Source organism: Chanos chanos, chromosome 1, assembly GCF_902362185.1.
Source record: "Chanos chanos chromosome 1, fChaCha1.1, whole genome shotgun sequence".
Lineage (NCBI taxonomy): Eukaryota > Metazoa > Chordata > Actinopteri > Gonorynchiformes > Chanidae > Chanos > Chanos chanos.
The window spans coordinates 17,888,264-17,905,771 of record NC_044495.1 but is presented as its reverse complement, the minus strand read 5'-3'; positions in this window follow the sequence as shown (position 1 = coordinate 17,905,771).

Here is a 17,508-nt window from a genome sequence, read left to right as displayed (position 1 = left end):
CGATAGGACTTAAATTATAAATCAAAATTTACCCCCAGAGAGGTGGCAGTGAGAGCACTATCTACAGTGACAGCACAAAGTAAAGGCTTTCTGTAGACTTTCAGGCGTGCGTCATGGATGTTACTTAGTTTCAGTTGCTCTTGAAGCAAAGAATCGAGCTGAAAAATGAAATCATAATCATATAGCCTACCCGTAAAGGTAACCTGACATTGCTGACTAATACCCTGAAATACCTCAGGGTATTCATCTTTTCAAGGTAGTTCAAAGACTAACTTTAAAAAGTACAGACAAGCTCATGTATATTTTTCTAACATAATTCACAGCTTTAACGGGAGCGTAAGTAACCTGAGGTGAGTTAGTTAGCGAGATAAATAAATTGGTGTTAGTAAATTACATAACCTGACCTCAAGTATACCTGAGCCGTACTTGATGACCATATTTTAGCCTGTAAACTTCAAAAGATAAATCGTTATGATTAGGTTACTTATGAATCACTGGACTGCAAATTCTATCTATTAAGTATACAATGGAAACCTGGATATGATAAATCAGTAATGAAGCACTTATGAATTGATCTAAGTATGATCCAGACAGCTGAGTAATCTATATATTTATTCATTTCTTTGTTTTTGCTCTGGTGGCTTGTAGCTGAATTAATAAGAATGGCAGTCTTCAAAGTCTGAGGCCAGGAGAGGAGAGGAAAGAAAATGATTATCACAGCATCTGTTAATGAGGTTCTAGAAAAAAGATAAATATGACATTGTTTTGTATCCCTGTCCATTTGTGATGGCCAAAAAAGTCTGGCCTCTTTGGCAAGGAAAACAATCATTAGACCTGGAGCAGGCTGGCACAGTCTGATAATGAAAAGATATTGATGGAATTGAAGACATGCACATTTCTGGTGCCCATGAAGGAAGAGAAATGGGAGCCCGGATTGCAGCCTGAGGGACAGCCTCTTGTTCTAGCTAAGTGTAAATAAAAAACACTGCACAAGTATGTTCTAAGGTTTGTTCTGAGATTACATGTGTGCCTGTCTCTGTGAATTGGCCCTAATCTGAAACATTCACAAAGGCCCAAATGAAAATCCACAAACCTCGTTGCAGTTTCACAGATACAGGATATTCCCACTGCCACAAGAAATTCAGCTAAGGGTTTACAAGAATGGTAGAGGCAATAGCATTACTTACACTGTAAATACATCAGATTCATTCTCTTGGAGTGCCCTTATATGCTATCCTTGCATAACAAAATTAGTCATACACATTAACCCTCCAGTCAAAACTCCTCTGTCTGCTATGGGCCAGTCCCATCCCTCAGAATTGTTCTACTACTTTTTGCCAATCATCCTTCCATTGTTTCTCCTGAAATCCGATTATGTGATTTTCCTTCTCGCAGGTGTCACACACCGATGCCACCATTTTCAGCTTTTGTCAAGAAATAGATTTTGGAGGGCCATCTGGAACAAATTAATTGAAGACACGGCCCACTATTACTTAACTCCTCTTCCTTCCGTTCATGACAGCTTTGGATGTGTGTCCACTGGCAAGAAAACGTTTACCCAATACACATGCATTAAGCATTAGGGAAGTGAGCCATGGGTAATTGTTTTCCCCTTAATAGTTGTCATATTTCAATTGTCAAAAAAACAAAATGCTGAAGGTGGGGTACTTGGTTATTAGTCATCTCTCTCATGCTTAAGTTGCTGTCAAGTAGAGGGAGACCTACATTATGTGGTAGCTGGCCTAAACAAAATTAGGACAAAAAAGCTGGAAGAGTAGCACATGAGTCCATATGCTAACTTTAACTGTGATTTGACATATGTACATTTTTTTGCAGTTTCTACAGTGTGCACTGAGTTTCCAGATCTAACTGACGTTTGTCTTCTTTCAGTCAGTACATGCCTCATCCAAAATATCCAGCATATCTGCTGGTCTCTGAAGAGACAGAGCTAGGAACTGGCACCACCTCGAAAAAGAACCCGCGCCCATCCCAACACAGGCCTCGCCTGTGTCCCACAAAAGCCCTGAGCCATCTCCAGAGGAATACAGAATGCATGTGGAGGCACTCCAGAGGGAGTGTCAAAACAGCAGGCCAAATGACAAGCACATTAGCGTCCTCCTTTAAGAAACTTTCACAGAAAGGGAGAGAAGGAGCTCTTCACTCTGCCAGCAGGGAGGATCCTGCCAATGAAAAAGGAGTTCCCCTGTTTTTACGATTAGTTCATGAATATCTGCTCTAAATCCTGTTTTGAAAATAATAAGATATTTAAAATAGTGAATTGTTCTCATACTTAGTAAATACATACATAATTGTTGTTATAGATTATATCTGAATTGAAGAAGGTTTTGGGGAAGTCCCGTTTCTGGTCAGTTGGCGAGCAGAACAAATGGAACAAATAGGATGGAAAAAAGTGAGCAGATTATTGGAAAAAGGAAGAATGTACGCTTATATGTCATTGCGTTAAGTAAAATGTCATAGGTGAATGAAGTACATTTATTGTGCAACTGTATAGTTTATTGGTGAGTTTCAATGTTTGTAATTCAAGAATGCTTCCAGTTCTACAACTGACTGTGCTGACATCTGTTTGACAGAGATCCCACAGCTGGGACATGAACTGTAGTCTGTGAATACACTCTCACCTGGCTTGGCTCTGTCCTTGGCTCAATAAATGTTTGATACACAGGCTACCTGAAATTACATCAACGATTTTGGAGCACAGGAGTCATTTTCAGAGAGAAAGAAAATGCTTCTGTTATTATTTATTATTATTATTGTATTTGGGTTTCTTATCTGAATATTAGTTTTATTTTGGAAATGTATTTTGACAATTGTATCCCCTCAGACTGTTGATTGCTGCTGTATTTGATAACTTACGCTGCTTCATCATCTACTGCATACTTAACACAAGTATTTTATTCTCACGATTATACTTCACATTGTACTCCATACTGACTTTGTCGACTGACTATGAATATGCAACTGTATCATAAGTACATCCAGACTGTTGTATAGTTGCAGAATGGAGTGTTGATTGTATAAGTGTTCCCCTTGCTTCCTGTTCTCCTCTACCTCCCCTTCCCTCTTCTCCCTCTCTTTGGCCTCCTTCCTTTCTCCTCCTTCTACCTTTTGAGCTGAGTTCCGCTCAGGGTTTCTTCTTTCAGAAGAGAGTTTTTCCTTGCTCACGGGTGGTTCAGGTCTCAGTTTCTGTAAAGCGCCTTGAGACAATGCTCATTGTTATTGGCACTATATAAATAGAATTGAAATGACTAAAAAAATGAGTGTTCTCCATATTTTTTCAGAATGTGTCTTTAGATGAAACTGACCTTTCAGCTTCAGAGGAGCAATCCCAACATTTTGTTCTCCATGTCACTGATGGCAACCTGAACGTGGCTTGCATTGTTGGAAACAAATGTGATTTTTTTTTTTGCTGAGGTTAGCACTGAACTAGATGCAGTGAAGGTACTGCTGGGGGTGTACTGCACAGGGCATCTGCTGTAGCCCCCACCATATAGCCAAACATGGAGCTTTTCACAGTTCCACCTCCCACTGCATCCATTCATGGGACTATAATTCCACAAATACAGATTCTTTCCATAACATTTCCAGTAAGATATTAAAATCTCTAGTTTATAATTCATGAAGCCTTAATAAAAAGAATGTAAAATGTAACATGGAAAACATGCACAGAATATCAGTTGCGTTTTATGAACACTAAAGTGGCATTCAGACACTGTCAACCTAAATAATTATCCTGAAAATAATATGTTCACATTTCACCAAAACTGCTGTCATATCTGTCAGTTTATTTAAAACACAGATAGGTTTGTTATCATTTTTTAGCATATTTGAGCAATAATATATAATATTTTCCCGAATATGGTGTTTGTCAATTACATGCTCTATAGAGTCCATGAAATAATATAGTGGAAACTTTATGCCTTTTGTAAGTACATCATACTTTGACGAGTAACATACAGCATACTTCTGATTAGTTTTTTTTTCCATTCAGGGGAAGACCTGAGTTGTTTAGTAGTCTTACAATATATTTTGAAAAGGGATGTGAAATGGGGGATGCAAACAGTCAGTATCCAGTGCTGTTCCTCTGTTTATGAGGTAAGTCACCATGTTACATTTATCCTGTGCTGAAAGAGTGATCTATGTTTTTGGCACCCTCTCAACTCCAGAACATGTTCCACAAATCTTTTTCATATTTATTAGTTTGTAGTCAAAGTTTTTTAGTCAAAGGTTTAATCCCGTCTATCTATCTATCTATCTATCTATCTATCTATCTATCTATCTATCTATCTTAATTTTCTATTATTATAAAAATAATCAATTTTATTATGTCAGATATATTATGCCTCTGCATGAAGACATTTTTATTAAATAAAAACTGCAAGTGTTTCAAATGAAAAGTTATTCTAAGTCTTTTTTCTATATCCCATGTAATTATAGGATGTGTTAAATACTTGAACCCTTGACTATGTGTTACAGCCAATAAACATGTTTGAATCTTTATAAATGAAACACAGTCATGTGTTTAGAATTCTAAACATGTTCGAATTATAAACATTTTGTCATGGTTAGAAAGTGTTACAGGTAGATGTTTAGTTTTGTGTTTAAAACCTAAATACTCGGTTTTACCATATACAAGAGTTGTTGATAAATCAATGCAAACAGACATTCTTGTTTGCTTTTAGAGATGATGACATTCTTATCCTCACTTCTAACTGCACTGTTACATTATTGTTTCATTGACATTTGGTTTCTACAGGCATTTGTATGAAGGCTATGCCAGAACTGTTTTTTATATAGCAACAGTGGCCTGGTGCGTCATCTGAATTAGAGTGTCGGCTGATTTTAATCAACATCCTTTTGCTTTTCACACCTAGAAGTCAAAAATAAGGAACACACGCTTCTTAATGTGTGATTGATGAAACTTATTCCACGTACCCAGCCTCTGGGACAAATATAACAGTGAACAAAGTTACAAACAAAAAAATGACAAGTGCCTTGTTCCACTGGTTAAAAGTCTCTCTGTCCAGTAAAGAAAGTTGTTAAAGATTATATTACAAAAATGTACATACAGTTATAACACTTCTATTGCAACACACACAGGGTTATTTTGTCCACTCAATTTAAATCTTTTATTGTAATGATGAAGTGCACATAACTTGCCGATATTCTGCATGAAGTGATTACAAAGCTACTTATAGGCTAAATAAATTGCCATATAAAGTTAAAAATAAAATCTGTTTTTGAAAAATCCTGGAGGAGGCATGTGGGATGTTTTTCCTCTGATGTCACACTTAGAATCTTAAAAGTATTCAGTGGGACATCTCCTTTGATGATTTATGATAGATTTAAGACTATTTTTCATCAAACACCAAGCAAATAAATGTTGAATTTTATGATGCCATTTTCCATAAGCTTCTTATGATGCTCTTGGGAAACACAGTCCTGTTCTCTTTCAACACTAGCATCTGATTCCGATATGAAACTGGTTGTCAGTCCTTTGATTAACTGAAAGAGATGTGTGTGAAATAGAACTGATCATACTGGTGTGATAACTGCAGGTTCTTGGAGCTATGGAGATTCAGAGGACAATATAACATCAAGTACCATTATGTGGCGTTCACCATATAACTTTGAAACGAAAATGTGCAAGTTTTAGACTGACCTATTGTAATTTCACATATTCCTGTACATGCAGAATTTGTTACTTTAAACCTCTGTTGAAGTTATGAAAAGAAATTATCAGAAGTTTATGATTTTGTTTGTTGATTGACCTTCTTAATTATTTAAATAAAAATGTTCAACAACACCCTTTTCAACAAATAATTTGACTTATTCACACTATGATGACATATACTTCACACATTTATGTGGTGGGTTTTGAGTCAAGCCGTAAGAGAACATGATAATTGCACCATTCACTCCTTTCCCACCCTATGTCTGGTACCTGAAGTTGTGTTAGAGTAGACAGTAACAGAATTTGAAATGAGACATTGATTGAAATAGACATGCATGATATAAAAGACTGATGCAGTGAATTCTATGTGTTTGAATACAGATGCTCTGTGGAAGAGCTAGTGCATCACTTTGAAGAAGAGAAGGATGAGGAAACGATGGAGAAGGATGGCGTGGGATACAGATGGTGAGGGTCTAAAAATAGCTTGTGTCGTGTGGTGATTGATGTATGCTCACAGTTGTGCGCACAGAGAGAGGAGAAACATAGAGAGAGGCAGAGGAGGGCGACACTGGCTTTCCGTTAAATTAACGGAAAGCCAGTGTCATCCTCCTCTCCCTCTCTCTATTTTCTTTATGTGCTGCTCACAACGGCAGCATTTCACAAAAAGCAAAACGGGTCAATAAGTTGCCAATTACACATTAAACAGAGAGAGCACGCATATATTCTGCTGTAAAAAGGCTACTGTATCAGTGTCTGAGAATGTCTGTTATCATAACAAACTCATTGTTTAGGCCAAATGAAGAGTAGGAGATCATCAGTGTCATAACCTTTTAAATGCAACACAGTGTGCAGTTATTGCTGAGACACCATGCTTACAACATGAGAAGTGAAAAACTTCCCCAAAGATGAAACATTAAGTTAGAAGATGTGATGAAAACTTCCAGTCAAAAAGCAGAAATATTAGGGATGTACCGATCAAGATTTTTTTTGCCCCCAAGTCATTTAACATTGTCCCGATCCGATACTTGCATTTTCCTTAATACAGTTACACAGTGCACATTTCAAGTAGCCTACATTCAAGTTTTTCCTTAATACAGTTACACAGTGCACATTTCAAGTAGCCTACATTAAAGTTATTAAAACCAATTCAATGTATATGCTTGACAACTGAATATCAAATGCATTAAGAAAAAAAAATGCCTGCGGCCAAGCTGTTCCTTAATTTTTTGTGATTACTTTTTCTATTTTATAAAATAAGAAAATAAACCTTGTAAAGCTCAGGTAGTGTCTGAAATGTAGTGTCGAGAGGGTAAGGCGAACTGTGGGAGTTATACCAGAAAATATACTTAAGTGTTCGATTTTATTTAATCTTGCAATAATTCAAGTGTACACGTTGATACTTTTTTCTGAAAGCCTCTTTTTTGTACGCTATAAATCCTTATAAATCCTTAGCGTTAGTTAAGAGACTGTATAGCTCTCTTTGGTCGTTAAAGGCTAACTCGCATACATCACAAAGCCTACAGCTAAAGCGTAAGTGTTTCAGTTTTGAAATGATACCTCGGTTGTTATTAGTAGCCTTGAGGATTAATGTCGTCAGAGTATGATGACCTAAAAAACGTATAAATTTAAAAGTTAAAAGAAAACCCGTTCGCCCCAATTTGCCGAATTTGAACGCACCTCTGTATTCCCTACCACATGGACTGGTCATTCAAAGCGATTAATTCAATTGATCGGTAATCGAGATCTCGGTAATCTTTTTGGCCTTGTCGCTGTCTCGAAGACATTTCTCTCTCCTTTTAAAAGTATATCCTCCAATGTGTGTTGCTTCGGAGAAGCCTTTGCCTATGTTACCTTACTGAACTCACTGTATTCCGCTGAGTGTTTATTTTTCAGGTGCCGTATCAAAGTGACAGTAGCCTATTGAACGCAGCTCTGTGTTACTACCGCCTCGCGAAATGCTCGCATTGCAAACATTGCACGTGACTGTTGTACTGCTTTCGTTTCCCAATTTAAAACATATCCACACTGCAGACACTTTAGCCGCGTCCTGCCACAAATCATGCTATCCGTTTAGGACACCTATGTGACACCTGACGTAAAACAAAGAATCTGGCTAACGTGCCCAGTAAAGCCGATTCCGGTCAGTTAAAAAATGCCTTGATCGGCCCCGATACCGATCTTTGAGATCGGATTTGAACACCCCTAAGAAATATAATTATAAAATTCAGTTGGGGGCCTGTTTTCAGCTGCAATTAACTTCCTATTCTGACCACAAACCAAAAGCCTGAGGTGTTTTGATTTTACAGTCATTTTTTGGTTTGATGATCTTGTAGTTTTAGTATTCAAATATATTTCAAATGGATTTCAGACTGGGAATAAACACCTACTTCAAAGTGAGTGTGAATGACCCAAGTGAAACAATAGCTGAATGATCTGGAAGTATGTATCCTAATGAGTAAAGGATGCAATGCTGACGATAACTGTAGATGAAAAAACTAAAACTTTAGCATTGAGCATGAGGAAAATGTTTAGCCAGTCATGTCCCTAGGAAAGGGTCGTTTGTGGATACTAATCTTGCTAAGATCCAACACACCAAATTCTGACACCCAGTCCTCTCAGCAGCCTGATTAGTTGCTTCAAATGTTTAAGTATAAGAGTGGAGTGAAAGTTCCTCAACGCAGTGTTACAACACCCTGAGAGAGAAATGTGCCATAAAGAAAGTATATCTCAAAGCCAGTGTTTTATGCGCTATGTCATAAGCTGTTACCTATTATCATTCAGTAATAATTACAGTCTTGTAAAATATGAATTAAGTGTCTTTAAACTCATAACAGCGTAATTTGACTTAGAATTACTGCTAAGAATTTTGATTTGTATGATCAAGAATTTACTTATATGTTCTCAAATCTCCCTGACACTAGTTGTTCAGCTTTCCTTTAAACTGCATGAACACTCTACACCACAAGGTGGCAGAATGAGCAATCAAACTTTGTCGTTCTCTTTATTTATTTATTTATTTATTCATGGCTGTTGGACATTTCAGAGTTGCCTGTATTTGCAAATATCACTGACCAATGTTTCAGTTCAAACCTAAAAGTCATTTTCACATAAGAAGACACATTCTCAAACATCCAAATGATTCCACTAAGGCAAAAGACTAAATTGTATGCCCCTAATAATTATTAATTTGTTAAATAAATGTTAATATTTTCAGAGGCAAAAGGAAACCAAAGACTGAAGTGAACCCCATTGCCCAAAATTAACAGTTTGTCCTCGTTTCTGCTTCATTTTGACAGCAGGTGCCACTAGAGGTCACTGGTGGGTTACAGAGACGCAGTTAACCAACTAACTGAACACATCAAGTTTGAAGTATTATCCAAGTTTGTCAGTGTCTGCAAATGTTCTCTTTGCTTGCGCAAAGTATTTGTTTTCAATAAGAGATTGAACTATAATATAGAAACATGTGAAATTTGCAATCTGTTCATTAATAATTGAAAGCAATTGTTTTTTTAGCAAGCCATTCTCCCAGCACCAAGGGTAAGCAACAGACACCCCTTTGCAAAGACTGGTCATGTGATTGGTCTTTTAAGAATCTGCTGCTAGGTTTGGTGTTAAGGCACAGACCTGGAAGCACCAGCTTCACAAATGTGAGTGCAGACACAAGTATGCATATATACACACAGACACACCTCTCACTACCTACTTCTGTGGCAAGGTGGGTGGGAAAGGAGACATCTAGCAGCTGTGTTTTTCCACAGCCCCACAACCAACTGTGACACACACACACACACACACACACACACACACACACACACACACACACACACACATACACACACACACACACACACACACACACATACACACACACACACACACACACACACACACACATATATATATATATATATATATTTTTTTTTTTTTTCCCCCCCACTCTATCAACCTTACAGCTACTATGTTTTTTGCTGTCTGTGAAGTTCTTGGCACTTCACACAAAAGGGGAGGTAACTAATCTGTTTGGGTCAGCAGAATAAACAACTCCATTTTCACAGCTAAACAAAAGCTGAAGATGGAGGCAGTGCAGCTGGAGGGGGCTGTGTGGTGGGGAGCAGAGATATTGGGGGTTGTGATGGAGGAGGGGTAACCCATAATAAGTTCTCTGCAGGGGTCTACTTCATAGCCCATTTCAACAGTATAGTGAAACAACACCCCCCTCCTTTTAGCCCCCATCCTCCTCAGGTGGTAAGAACTGAGGTGGAAAGTCCTTTTGTCCTTCTGCTCTCCCAACTCATACCACAGTGCCTTCTTTCTTTTTCTTTCTTTCTTCCTTTCTTTCTTTCTTTCTTTCTTTCTTTCTAAATGTCTCCTTCCCATATTCTACTTCGAATGTGAGCATTCTCTGGTGGTTGTGTGTTTTATTATAGATGTCATTTTCATTCATGGCTCAAGAAGATACTTAGTATTTAGGGCGACTGAAAAATTTGCAGTTTGTCAGTGATTGACCAGATCTGTTTACAGTATAGTTCCAGCCCTCTCTCTTTCTTGGTCACTGTTACAGTGTCTATGATTCATTAATCAGTTTAAAGTATTTAACCTTATTTGTGAAATTGCCATGCTGTAATTGTAAAACTGCAAACATCACATTTACAATGCTTTATTTATCTGTATTTAGTAATTCACCAACAATACGAAGAGATGAGTGGGAGTTAATGCCAAATGGTCACTGTTAGGAAAACTCGCAGTGCCACTGAGTGATTGCAAATGTGTCCAAACTACGTCATGAATATAAACTCTGAAGTAAGTGCCTGGGGAGTTTTTAACCTTTGTGTTTATGATTCTGATTCTCTAACACTTTTTCTGCTATAATAGAATTGTGGAAAAAGCAACAAAAACTGTGTTATTGCTTTCCCTGTACATGCTCATGCTTGCTAAGTACCTCAATTCCCTTCTCTGCTGCTGCTCTTTGAAGTAGAAATTTATGTTTGGTCGAGGACTTCAGTTTTCCGTGGGCCTAGATCTTGTGTATCTGTCATAGATCTTCAGATTATTTCATTTTTCATCAAAATGGCAACAAGCCGCAAAAAACGTGGATGATCCATCCTTAGCTGTCACACTTTTATAATGTTCTCTACATTAAAGTTGATTTATGAAGACCTTCCTTTTGTACCTAAGAATCTTGGGTGGTATCCATATGCATATGTGGGAGAGATGTCAAAACTAAAACACAGGCTGAACTGAGCTGAGACTAATGAGAAAGAGGAGAGTTGAACTATATCAGAAATAGGTTTATCATTGTTTAACATCCATTCCTGAATCTAAGACAGTGGCACTTGTTCAGCAGCCCCCTTTCCTACCAAATACTCCAAGGCAGAATAGAAAGCTAATGAGAAAGCTAATGCATATTTACAAATCCCAGCACCCCCACCAGTTAACCCTGTGACCATTGGCATGAGCCCCTCTTATCCTAACCAAACTGTTTTAACAGCTGCTGTGTCCTTATCATTTATTTCAATTCTATTACTGATTTCTCTCCATAGGAGAGAGTCAGTGACCTGGCATGAGGTCAGATATTGTCTTGACTGAACTGAAAGTTTTAGTGCATTGTATTTTCCTTACTGCATCATTTCTTAGGTTTTTCTTAGGATTTTACAAATTCTAATTTCTAAGCTTTTCAGGACATAGCATAGTTTTACATGTTAATCAGTTGATGAGCTGACATACACTAACTGTCAGAATGTAATTGGAGCCTGAGAGACTAAGACAAAACCTTTAGTGCTGCCATACTAAATACACCAACATCTTGTTGACAATTTAAAAACATCCATATTCTATCAAAACAGATTTCTTAAATTATTCCAGCCCATGTTAAAGTAAAGAGGCATTTAATGAGGACGCTATATCTGAACAGTTCTTCAGTCACTGTATTTGTCAGTCCAAAATGGTGACTGAATCCTGGAGAGCCTCCCCTTCTTCATAGAAAAATCTGAGCTGGAAACTATCTCACATTCAGAATACATTAGCTAAAACCAAATGGTGCAAGATTCCTGCCAGTCATACTTGCTCTCAGGCATGCTTTTGGAATGGTGCTAACACAAGCATAGATTGGTTTTGCATTCATTTGCTAAACCCTCCCTCTGTTCTGTGAAATGGTCTGTTGTTTACATTTGTCTCAGAAGACTTGATGTGTCATCATTTTTTTCTGTGACATCACCTCTGCTCCTCTAATAATAATGGAGTGTTAACATCTTTTAAAGAACTTCTGTCGTTTTCCTTTCTCCCTCTCTTTTTCTTCCTTTTTTTGCTGTGCAGCAGTTTAAAAGATGAGTAATGTTACCAAGAATCTGGCACACTATGCAATACCATCTTTTTCAGCATTGAATTTTCATGCTATCAATCAAAAATGTTTGCACTTAAATGTTTTGAGCACATTTGGATATGTAGAAATACATAATCAAAACTAATAGGATATGTTTTTGATATTCACAACATTATTATTATTATTATTATTTTGTTCCTATCGACTATGTTTCCCAATTCTTTCGAATAAGAAGATCATAGCAGGCCTTTTGGGGAGCCTTTTAAAGTTGATACTGATTTCAGATTACTTCAACATCATTTCAATGTGATCTGAACAGTGTAGTAGGTTAACATCTCTGTCCCTGCCCCAGAAAGTGAAAGTTAACCTGAGGCTATCGTAAGAGAAGTAATTACAACAAAGAAGATATACTCTATCACCCACTCATGATCACAAATAGCATCTACTACAGACAAAATATAGATTGCTAAATTGGCCTCTGGTAATTTTAATAGCAATCAGTCTTTGTTGTCTTTAACAATTTGACATGCACCCTCATTTGTTGTCCAAAATATATATCCATGGAGGGAAAAGTAGGGCACTTGAGTATCCTGAAATCTGATGATCTGTAACTGAAAGTGGGGAGGTGATAAGCATTTAAAGTAGCACCTGAGGCATTGTAGGGTAATTAAACCACCCCGAATACCAACACAAAGCCCCACTACCCATAACATTGCCCTTCACAATTCAAGTCACCTATCGACTAAACGCAGAATTTGATCAGGAAATTCAGACGCAGCATTCTATTTTGTTTTTAAGTTTATTTGTTTTGTTTTTGTAGGGGCTGCTTAAATTCACCAAAATATTTTTTTAAAAAATGCTGTTCTTATAACATGAAAATTTGGAGTTTTTGTATTTTGTATTTTGTATTTTGGCTTTTGTATTGATGTCTGGGATGTTCTCTCTGGGAAAATCCAGTACTTCAACATAGTTTTTTCTAGGTTTGTGAACTGATGGGTAGTTGAATTGTGAATGATCAATGTGGTTGCTGAGCTGTGAATGACAGAAGAGCTGCTGGAGGGATGGCAGAGATAATTACAGGTCTACAGAGTCAATACTTTCCTCAGCTGATTCCTGACTGCCCTAAAAGTGATGTCTCGTGAAGTTCATGTGCAGGTTCAATGATGCTTGTTTGATTCATTGAGTTAAACTAAAATGTGATTAGCATGCCGTTGCAAGATAAAAAAAATCTTAAATTAACTTAGCAAATTTGTTATCACCTTTGATGGACCAAACCAAATGGATAAACCCAACCAAAAAGCTGTGGATAGTGAAGAAACTATAAATGTTCAATATTTTATGTGCAACTGACTGAGAATTATATGAAACTTTTATGAAGTTTTTCGTGTTATTATTACCTTGTTGAGACAGCTGTTACTGTGAAATATACATTATGGGACTGTCAATGGGAACAGGATAGTGGGACACAGTCTTGTCGACACCTCACTGGTTGACGGCCTGAACACTCAATACTTGAGCCCGTTGTTTCATTAATTATGAGAGCCATGCATCATGACCACAAAATGTGCTCCCACACACTGCCCTATTTATAAGCTGTGTGCTTAAGCACAGAGTTTACTTTGTTTGAGGTCTCCACTCTGTAACTGACGACAGCCACACAACTCAAACTGGAATACAGACCACTTGTGCACCCACTCAACCTCCCATCAGCTGTAACCACACAGGGATGAGTGTGTAACCTTGATAACACGATACTGTTTGGACAGTATAACACAGTGAATCGACAGGAAATCTACGCATAATTTCACAGTATTCATCCGTAATGACATCACTACATGCTTCAGCTAAACAAAATATTCTAAAATACGCAGAATTACATGAGATTCATTATGCACCTAAAGAATCAATAGTGTTCTTTCTGTCCACAGAAACAGCAGGAACTTCAGAGTAAGAGGAATATATGCCGAGTAGACACTGAGGGGACTGATTTTCTGCAGACACAGAAACAGTCCCTTTTCCAGACACAGTGTTGAATATTTGAATGTAAACAGTGTCTGCCTGCCATCACCTGCAAAGAGCAGCTTCCTTCTCTCTAGATCCCTCCATTCCCCCCTTACTCCCATACCTCCCTCCAGCTTATGTTTTTGCTGGCTGAGAAAAGCACTTAGCGCTGAGCATGCTGGGAACTCACTTTTTTTTTTTAAATAGTTAGTGCTATTCTGAGTATAATAACTGGCACCTAGCCACCCTGTGCATTGGTCTGTATTAGTGGAATGGGCAGCCTGCCCCAGGACTTGCTGCTGAAAGTCTAGCAAGGCTTTTGGGGGCTCCCTTTTCTTGGACCTCAGCAGTGGGTTTTTCAAGAGACGGTGTGAATGATAATTTTTAGGGAAAGCATCAGGGTCATTCATTGATGCTATAACAAGACCTTTAGGTTAACATGGTCCAAGGCTTCAGGGAGAAGTGTAACACAGAAAATCATCTTTACATTAATGTTAAGCCATGCAAGCACCCTTTTCCCATCCATTTTCTATAATAATATAACAAAATTACAGAGGAATTTAATCAGATCCAAAATTGTATATTTCAGTACCTTTTGCCTTTTTTTGTCTCTTTGAGTAATCCCTTGTCTAAGTCTTTCAAATCAACGTGTGATTGTGTATTCACTGAATACTGAGACACATTCGTTGACTCCACACCTTAACCACAGCATTTCAGGCTGATTTAAAATGAACTCTACTTGAACATAGCATTGTATTTTTAGGATGTAAAGTTTTTTGTTTTGTGTTTTTAATAATGGTATCAGAATTTGAATAACGAGACTTCTGAACCAGTGTAGCCATAGTTTCAAACATCTAACTTTTACATTACTTATATGATGTGGAAGGCATGCACAAGTTAAAATGAATATTGTCTATAAATGACAGACAAACATAACAGAGTGGTTCTCTTTTTGTGAACCGTGGATTAGCTGAAGACTGCTTTTGGCTTTCTATGGACCTATAGCAAGCGTAGGCTGTACATCAACAGCCTACATGGTCATGCTGGCTTTAGAGAAATTCTAAATTGGCATATTCACACTGAGGTCCAAACAGATTGTGTGTGTGCTCTAGATCTAGGCTTCAGTCTCATCTATACAGTTCACTGCTCAGAGAAAACAGAGCTGAGGAAAGCATGAGGAAGCAATCAACTCATCATGAGAAGGCTTCCTCACACCCTTAGGGTGTTCCACATGCCACACTGACATGTCTACCCTGTACCCCCCCCCCCCCCCCCTCACACACACACAGAGAAATACACAACAAGCAACACCACTGCTCCTCCACCCCATTCTATTCCCCTTCAACTCTCAACACTCCAGTTTAGTCCTCAGGGGACGTCATCAATCACCACAGAGGGGAAAAATGGTCTGGTACACAATTCTTCTCACGCATCAGTTATGGTTACTGATTGTTTCAGTACATGATTTCAGGTATGTTTCTAGTGAGGTGAAAGCTGAGTGTTTGAATGCAAATGTACGTTGTAAGTACATGTAAGGCAAGTCTGTTTGAAAAACTGAAAAATCTGTAGGATTCTTTGTAACTCTTTGTAAGGGCAACAGACATATTTCGTTGTAGATAAAACACATGGCTCATGAGGAGAATGCTCTGTTTTTTTTTTATCTGAAGAGAGCAAACTTCGACTGACAGTTAACTTTTACAGAAATGGCAGCGTTGTATGAGTTATTCAATCGTATTGTATGAAGTCCAGAATAAGTAGGCTAACATAAAACAGTCAGTTGTAAAAATTTTCTGTAATTAAAATAGAGAATGAAGGCAAAGTGTACATGTCTGAAACAATCTACAGCGATGAACTTAATGTGGTTATATGTCAGATTAACTACAAAGAAGAAACAAGTATACAGTACGCTAAATCCCATCCTTATGGATCAAGTCTGAGTGGGCAGAGAATGAACAGCGTCACGAAAATCAGTAGTCAAGATTTTACTTTTGTAAGCCAAACTTGAATGTCTGCACAGCACAATCCCACATATTCTGGTACTTACTCGCAGAGCAGACATGTGTTCATAATAACTAATTGGTACATTGTTACTTTCCAGATGCAAATTTCTTATATTTTGCATTGGGACGTTTAAAATGAATCACAAACAACTTCTACGTCTTTTCACATAAAAAGCTACTTTTTTACTTGCACATCCATCACAGTTGTTGATGTTTGCCTGACACTATATTCTTTACAAATGACAATTGATTTTTTTTTTTATCCCAGAGGTGATGAATATTGATCTACCCTCTGACCCTATGAGTGTGTTAGTTCGTGTTAATTATAAAGGGTGATCAAATTTTCATCTGAGGAACAACCGATATTAATTTGGCAGACTAGCTGAATATGTGTCATGCCTGTCATTTTAGGCAATGAATTGTTAAACTTAACAATGCCTGAATTTAATGCCTTTGATTGTCAGGGGAACGGATTGCGGCAGTTGAAATGCATAATGCTTTGGGGGACTGTGGGACGTTGCAGTAATTGTGACGGGGGTACTGATCGTTCTGCTCCCCCTTTCAACTAATGAAAGAGCTGATGAGCATTCAGATTAGACTGGCAGCAGTTAACAGCTGGGATGTAAATGCTACATTGTGTAAAGTTAAAATCCGAGAGGAAATAGTGCGCAAGTACATTTATACTTATTCTGATTCGACAATGGTGGTTTGCCTTTCAAATGGCAATGACGCAAAACGTTATCTTTTCTTTAATTAAAAAGAACATTTCATCGAGCATCTTTGTGAAAAGCAAGTACATGTATAAATCTTAAGTCTTATATAGTCTTATATAAGTCTTACTATGACATCGTTAAATCTATAGCGCACTGATGTTTTTGTCGTTAATTCAGCATTTTCACCCATGACATTTTAAATTCCATAAGGTCCGTAAACTAAAAACGTATGTTCTGTAAGACTTTCATTTGATACGGCGTCAGACGCAAAAGTATGTACATTTTATATTTAATACCAATCTTTTACGATATACAAATGCATAGAAATTGTATGTTTTCTTTTAGCAGAGTCTAAATGAAGAATCTTAATGTTGTTATATGGTTATTACATGGCTGTGTACATTACACAGGCTAAACTGTAAACAGCCCTACAGGACTGCATTACCCAAGATCCTCTAGGCGAGTCTCCGCACCTTAGGTATTTCTAACACTAACCAATGGGACTGCTCGCTGCGGGAGTCTGGCATGTTGCTGAGGTTTCTTCAAGTACAACGAGGAGAAAAGTACGAACGTAAAAAAGTTTTGCTGAGAGATGGAATGTGTGTATTGTAGGTGTCGTTCGCTTCCTTCGTAACTTTGGTATATTCATCGTTTCAGAACGACATATTTGGAACCAGGTCTGTCCACGGCAACTTTATTTGGAGTTTGGATGTTTTTTGATAGCTCGTGTTCAACTGGAGAGAACTCGTTTTGGGGACTTGAAAAGGATTTATGGTGTCAAAA